The sequence below is a fragment of the Triticum urartu genome, chromosome 7, assembly GCF_003073215.2.
Source record: "Triticum urartu cultivar G1812 chromosome 7, Tu2.1, whole genome shotgun sequence".
NCBI classification, from domain to species: domain Eukaryota; kingdom Viridiplantae; phylum Streptophyta; class Magnoliopsida; order Poales; family Poaceae; genus Triticum; species Triticum urartu.
Genome location: NC_053028.1, coordinates 431,767,233 through 431,774,387, shown reverse-complemented (window position 1 = coordinate 431,774,387; position 7,155 = coordinate 431,767,233). Strand labels below are relative to the sequence as shown.

At 48.0% G+C, this 7,155-nt stretch overlaps 1 long non-coding RNA gene across 1 annotated transcript; it reads left to right on the top strand.

The window, feature by feature from the left end:
• Positions 1-5,126: 5,126 nt before the first annotated feature.
• Positions 5,127-6,842, top strand: LOC125522432. Its single transcript, XR_007289762.1, has 2 exons — positions 5,127-5,388; positions 6,498-6,842. It is a non-coding gene; the product is annotated as an uncharacterized LOC125522432 (long non-coding RNA).
• Positions 6,843-7,155: the final 313 nt, after the last annotated feature.

The following is a 7,155-nucleotide window of genomic DNA, read 5'->3' as shown; positions in this document are numbered from 1 at the left end:
ACTCCAATGACCACAGAAATTGGCGAAAAGACAATTTGATTCCTCTCAATAATCAACAAGAAGGCAAAACTGAACGCCACCGATGTGGATGGAAATGTAATGTACCCTCTCAACACCCCACACCTCAAATCTGCATGATAATCAAAAGGCAGGCAAATGCAGTGCCGTGATCATATTCCAGAATTGGTTGCAGTTTGAAACAATCAAAAGGCAAAACACAAACACAAAATGCTATTATGAACCCAGCAAACCAAACAGTCTTCTCTAGCTATAAGTACTGTTCTCCTCTGTTTAGTTCTGAATTAAACCTGTTAATCCAGAAACCTCACCCAAACAGATAATTACTTACTAATAAGAGCTGCAATAATTACTTCAATAAGGGTCTGAGCCATGCATAAAAAAAGTCATGAAAGGTGGCCCGAACCCCAACGTTCTAAATTAAAGCTTCGGGCAATAATTACGTACTAATATGAGCTGCAATCATCATAGCATAAAATTAAGTCTGAGTCATGCATACTGATTAAATTGTTCCATCAGAATACTTAAAAAGCAACCTAAAAGAGCCACCTTTGTTTACTATGCCACAATCTGGAAGACGAAAAGAAGAAGCAGAAAATCAAACTGTTTCCTAAGTTTCTACTGAAGCCTTTTTACTGGAAATCAAGCCGAATTGTTTGATTAATTCAGATTCATAAGCCTGTTGCTGCATCTATACTGTAGTAATGCACATAATATAGTAGCACTTAACCCACCCCAACAGCTATGAAATCAGTCACAGTATCCATCACAATGGGATGGAAGGCATGAACCACACTGGTGGCGACCAGCGCAAGGCCCTCGACCTTCTCCCGGCTGCCATCCTTGAGGCTGAATACCCCAATTAATGCCATTGTAGTAGCGGTCGCGAGCATCCTTGTATAGCCCCGGATCGTCCTCGGTGTAGTAGACGCAGCCGGCCCTGAGCTCCGGGTGCTCCCTCGTGGACACGCAGAAGGAACCGTTCCCCCCAATGAAGAGCGTTGTTTCGCCGATGTCGTCCGTCACCTTCCACTCCTTGCCGCCGCCACCGAGGACCTGCACCTTGAAGGATGGAGACGTCCGCCGACCCTCCTTGAGCACGACCATCAGCGGCCCGCCCGGCGCCGCCATTAGGTACTTGCGGTGCTCGGTGTCGGCTGGCAGCCTCGGCGAGATCACCACACTTGCGAACACACCTGGGTCATCGGCGCCGCACTCATCTCATGCCTCTACTTCGCCGAAGTATGTGATCGAGTAGAACCTGCCATTGTAGTGGATGGCATCCTTGACGCCGTTGCGTGAGTGCACCAGACTTCACTTCCCGGACACAGCTGTGGCGACGGGCTCAACTCCGTCGCGCGGGAGCGCAAGCCTCCAGGAGCCCTACAGAGCAGATCTCTACTCCTATAAAAATCTGAGTTGATGAGGATGGTGTGCCTGCCATCTTTCATTTACAGCCATCCGATTTGCATCCAACGCGTCTGAGACAAACTATGGCAATTTTACAAATAACCCCCTGCCACTCCAGTTTAGTGTTTAGCCCATCTCTACCCCACCTCATCTAGCGCCATCTCAGGAAAGAAAGAAGGATCTGGACAGGTCGGTGCCGTTGTTCGTTCGCCCCCAGGCTCCATTGCCAACCACTACCACAAACCCCTCCTCGCCGTCTCCACCACCCCCTTCCCTGTCTCCCTGACTTCGACCTGGGTAAGTATGCTGCCGATTAGGACTGGACACGAGCCAAGCTGAATTCAGACAGAGCCATGTTAGCTTGCTCGGAAGTAGCCAGCTCGGCTCAGCTGGGTGATGCCAACGAGCTGCATATGGGTGGCTCGGCTCGTTCTGCACTGGCTCTGTTTAGCCTGAGCGGCTCGTGAGTGGATGGACAAGAGAGGTCCATGCTGTGGATGTGCTGTGAGTGATGCTGGTCACCGCCGGCCACCAGGGCGTGCCAGAGCAAGTGGCGGTGCGGCGTTGAGGCGGAGGGCACGCACCTGCCAACGTTGGTGAGGACGCAACACAAGCAAAGAAGAACAAGGGTGGGCAACGCGTGAGCATCTGCGTGCGTGTGTGCGCTCGGTGATGAAAGCATGCCTGTGTGCGTGCGGCGGGGACGGATTATGAATGCGTTGGGAAGAAGAAGAGAATGTAAGAGGGAGGGAGGTGCGAGCAACAGCTGTGTGCGGCGGCGGGGGGATGGATGCATCGCGTGGGTCAATGGGTACATGCTGCACGTCTAGGTCACCAAATAAGGATAGCTTCGTATTGGGCTTTGGGCTGCTCTTGTAGCCTATACATTTCGCTGCTAATTTAAAAAAAAATACTGGGCTGGAAACGAGCCACAGCCCCAACATTTCACCACCGGAGTCGTTCGAGCCCCAACATTTCACTGCCTCCCCTGTATTCTTGCTTCAGCAGCCCCAACTGCGACCACAACGTCTGTGTCCTCCCCTGTCTCCTCCAACACCAACCCCCACAAGTACGCACAAGTACGTTGGTGGCTACGCCCTGCTCATCCTCGGCGGCGCAGCCACCACCTACTATTATTTCCCCCTTCCCGCAACGCAATCCATGTTGATCACACTCTCATAGATGGAACAGAGTGTGGGGAGGTGAGATGCACTGCTCTTCGCCTTCTGATCTGACAAGGACCAATGTATGGGTATTGATGAAGAAGAAAATCTTCTTCTGCAGTTGCAGATATGTAATGGTAACATATGAAGAAATGCCTATTCTGTAGTTGCTCGGCCCGACTCAGCTCGGCACGGCAAGGATCTAATTATAGGTTCGTCCTATTTTTTTACTTGATTGTTGCATAAGAAATGCCAGAAGGAAGATGGGACATGAACTTGGCTCTTGAGCTCAAATAATATCAATAAAATTTAAAGAAATCTTTTGGAAACAAACATGTAGAACTATTTGTGCAACATTTCATGAAAAAATAACATTAATGTTGGACTAGAAAAATAAACAAATCGTTAAAAAACTATTTTAAAAGCTTTTTTTTTGGCAAAGCACCACAAGTGTTTTTTCTTCATGAAGTTTTGCATGCAGCTTGAACACTGGAACGTGTTTGTTTGCAAGAATAGGTTTGTTATGTTTGCTATTCTGTCTGCATTTACTCTTCACCCGGATGCTTGTGAGCTCAAAAGCAGAATGAATATATCCAAAGAAACATATTGATATTTGTTACACATGAGATGACCACCACATAAGTTGTGAAATAACGTACTCTAGATCAATGCATTTTGGTTAGCCGTGCAACGCACGGGCATCTTACTAGTAACAATATGGAAGGCAATGGCAAAGACCCCTGCTTCTATCGCTCTGGAGTACACATTTATCGCGGTTTGGTTTGTTGGTGGCCTCTCAGTGTTTCACTTGTATCTCATGAGCACTAACCAGGTAAATGCTATTCTGTGAAATGGTATATTCCCAGTCTTGCATCGTGATTCCATTCTGTCAGTTGCTAACCATTGTTGCCATTTACAGCTGTTGCAAGTTGGGGTATAGGAAAAACAGCAGGGGGTTTTCTGCAAAAGTGCGTGCGCTGACCGGTCCGGCAACCTAGCTGCCAATTGTCGAGCTGTAATTGGCCTGAAACTAAATCATCACATGAGGTGCAAGTTGGGGTATGGTGGAGTCAAGTTTTGCAAGTTTGAAACTGAATCATCACATTCTGTGCAAGTTAGGGTACCTGGGATGCTATTAACTCTCAGATTAACGTGTTGCGGGCTTTCCGTCAGCCTTTTTGTTTGCACGACTATAATTGGGCTGGCATTTTGGGTTTGTGGAGCGGTTTTCCGTCGGCCGCGCTGGTGTCAATCGATCTTTTCTGGCTGGCGTCAAAGACAAAATTTATTAAGCATGCTAATTGAAATGCTGAACTCCACTGGTGTTAACTGACACTAGTGGTTGTACGTGAGCTCCATCCCTGATTGTACGGAGCCACCCACCTCAATGGTGATTTTCTTTCTTTCTTATTCTTGAGGCTACGTCAATGCGGCCCTAAGAAAAGAAGCTATTGTGCATGTGAACATTCAGTTTTTTTTCGAACACCCAGCTGACACGCGAGAGAGGGGGCGGCTAAAGGGCGAAATCACTAATTAAGGAGTACTCGTTGCAAAGAACACTTCACTTTCCTAGGTCGCGACAAGTGGCGCACATGCAGCGCGCCACTTGTCGCAACCTGGGAGTTTTCTCTTTTTTCGTAGATCCGTTTATTCAAAACGTTTTATCTCTTAAACCGCGCGTCCAAATCTCGAACCGTTTTCACTATTGGATTCCTCGCGTCGAGATCTTCAAAACTAGGTACCATGTTGATAGGTTTTGGCGAACTTTTTTTTTCACGAAAAAAACCAGACGAAAAAAATCGGGCGAAAAAACCGAACCGAGAGCACGGTTTTTTTCCCTTTCCAAAAGAGGCACGCCCGTGCCTCTCGCGAAATCACAACCGTGACTCTCGTGGAAGCAAAACCACGACTCTCGTGGAAGGAAAAAAAACAGAAAACGCGTTTTTTTCCGTTTTCGAGAGGCACGATTGTGACTCTCGCGAAAGCACAACCGTGCCTCCTCGCGGAAGCAAAACCGTAACTCTCGTGAAAGAAAAAAAAATAGAAAATGCGTATTTTTTCCCTTTCCGAGAGGCACGGCCGTGACTTTCGCGTAAGCACAACCATGCCTCTCGCGGAAGCAAAACCGTAACTCTCACGAAAGAAAAAAAAAACAGAAAACGCGTTTTGTTTTTCCCTTTCCGAAAGGCACGGCCGTGACTCTCGATAAAGCACAACCGTACCTCTCGCGGAAGAAAACCCGTGACTTTTGCGAAAGGAAAAAAAAACGTATTCTTTCGCGCAAAAAAAAGTTCGAATTTTTTTTAATCGAAAGCTAAGAAAGACCGGGGGAAAACCAAAACGTAAAAAAAACCCGAGAAAAAACCATTTAAAAAGCCGAAAACGCGTGTGGAAAAATAAAAAAATAAAATCCGAAAAAAGCGTCCAAAGTGCGACACGTGACGAATGACTGAGAACGCGATAAATGGCGCTGATCGTTGCGAGGCTTCCGAAGAAGCGCTCGTTAACTAGTTGCTTCCGCTAAACCGCTAAAGGGAAAGGAAAGCAGAGTTACCTCGAATGCCTTCAGCCCAATACGCCCATAGCCTGTGGGCATTCGAGCGGCTAACAAGCCCAGGCCCATATTCTCGAAGCTACCTTCCTAGGGTTTCGCTTCTTGTAACCCCCCAGTGCGCCTCCCTTTCTCCCACTCCCCCCACTCCCCACCACAAGACCGCCGCCGCCGCCGCAGGAGGAGGAGAAGCAGCAGGGGCGAGAAGGAGATCTCGCGAGGAGGCGACCGACCATGAGGGCCAAGGTAACCTCCCAATCCACACGCTCTAGTCCCCGGACACCTATCCCGTTCGTCCCCTAGATCCATGCGACGACCGCCATAGTTTTGTTCCTTCGTTTGTTTGTTTGTTCGTTCTTTGCCGAGCGGGGGCTATGATTACAAAGAGAGAGGCTCGAGTGGCTCGAATTCCTGGGAAACCCTAGCGAGCCGGCAGATCTCGCCGTCTCGTGCTCGTGCCCCCCGTTGCTGCTGCGGCTGCGACGGGGCGAGCAACTCGAGCCGGTCAGGGATGGAACGCGAGGTGCCGCCCGACGACGCTTGCGTCGGCGGTGGCGGTGGCGGCGATGGTGGGGCATGTTTTGTCTCGTGTTACCTTAGATCGATCGATGTATCGTGTGGGCTTAGGTATCTCGTGTTCCGGTTCTCCCGTACCGTGCTCGCGTTGCTTGTCGTCGTGCTTGCGCGCGCGTGCGTGGGTCGTCTGTCTCGTTTGGGTTTCCCTGCCACGGTGAAGGTCGAATGCACTTGATATGAGCCCTCGGGATGTGAATCAACAATTTGCTGAAGTACTCTGTTGGTGTTTGATTATGTACGTTAGTGGTTGGTCCTTTGTGGTCGCCATACTGTTTCAAAACCTGCGAATTTCTTCTTTGGTTATGATGATTTAAGTAATAAGATGAATTGGCTTATCTGGCTGTAGTACCACATGTTTAATGCGTGTTGTAGTAGACTTGTTAAATTTTCTATGTTGCAGACAATCTGCTCGTCTGCTCGCTATTGAACATTCCTTTTGGCCTTAGCAAGTGATACTGAACATAGTTGCCCGCATCCAAGTAGATGAACAGTATTAGATAATTGACTAGCTGGAATGTTGAACTGCCATGTTGTAGCAGATGCAGTTTTTCAGTGCATTTCAGTTAAACTGTTCACAACCTGTCTCAGGATTGGGCAGCTGAGTTGATTGTTGCCTTGCTTTTGGTTGCTTCCGACTTCTGTTTACCACTGAGGTTCATGGGATTACTTGGTTTATTTTTTGCAAACAGCATGCCTGGAAGCCACCCTTCTATTCTTGTTTTATTGAATAATTTATGTGATCATGTATCCTTTTTAACTTGGCTTATCTCTTGATTCAGTGGAAGAAGAAGCGCATGAGGAGGCTGAAGAGGAAGCGCCGAAAGATGAGGCAGCGATCCAAGTAGGCTGATGGGGGTGGTGACGGTGTGCTGTAGCTTCCTATGTGTGTCTTTGGCTGCGGCTGACTGCGGGCGTACTTGCTTGGCATGGTGGCGCCATTCTTCTCATCTGTCAACTCGCTTATTCCAGAAACCTGCACTTTAGTAGGCCTGTTATCGTTGCTTTTAGTTGTACCAGGAGTTTTGCTATCATGACCAATCTATCCAACTGTATGAACTCTGTTTTGGAGCTTTATTTGCTGCTAATATTCGGCCATCAAGTACTTCATGCTTTTGCATGCATCAGCATTATTGTCTGGATGCTCTTATCTGCTGCGTGTAGAGTTTGATTTGCTGGGTGGTGCTACCTGCTTCTTGATGGTTTAGGATTAGGATTTTGATCCCGGATGGCAGCCTGGTCTGAATGTGTTGACATAGATACATCATGCTTTGGATGCTATAAGTCCTGCTTCTTGATCGTTCAGGATTAGGATTTTGATCCCGGATGGCAGCCTGGTCTGAATCTGTGGACATGGTTACATCCTGCTTTGGATGCTACAAGTCCTGCTTCTTGATTGTTTAGGATTAGGAATTAGATTGCGCATGGCAGGGAATGTGT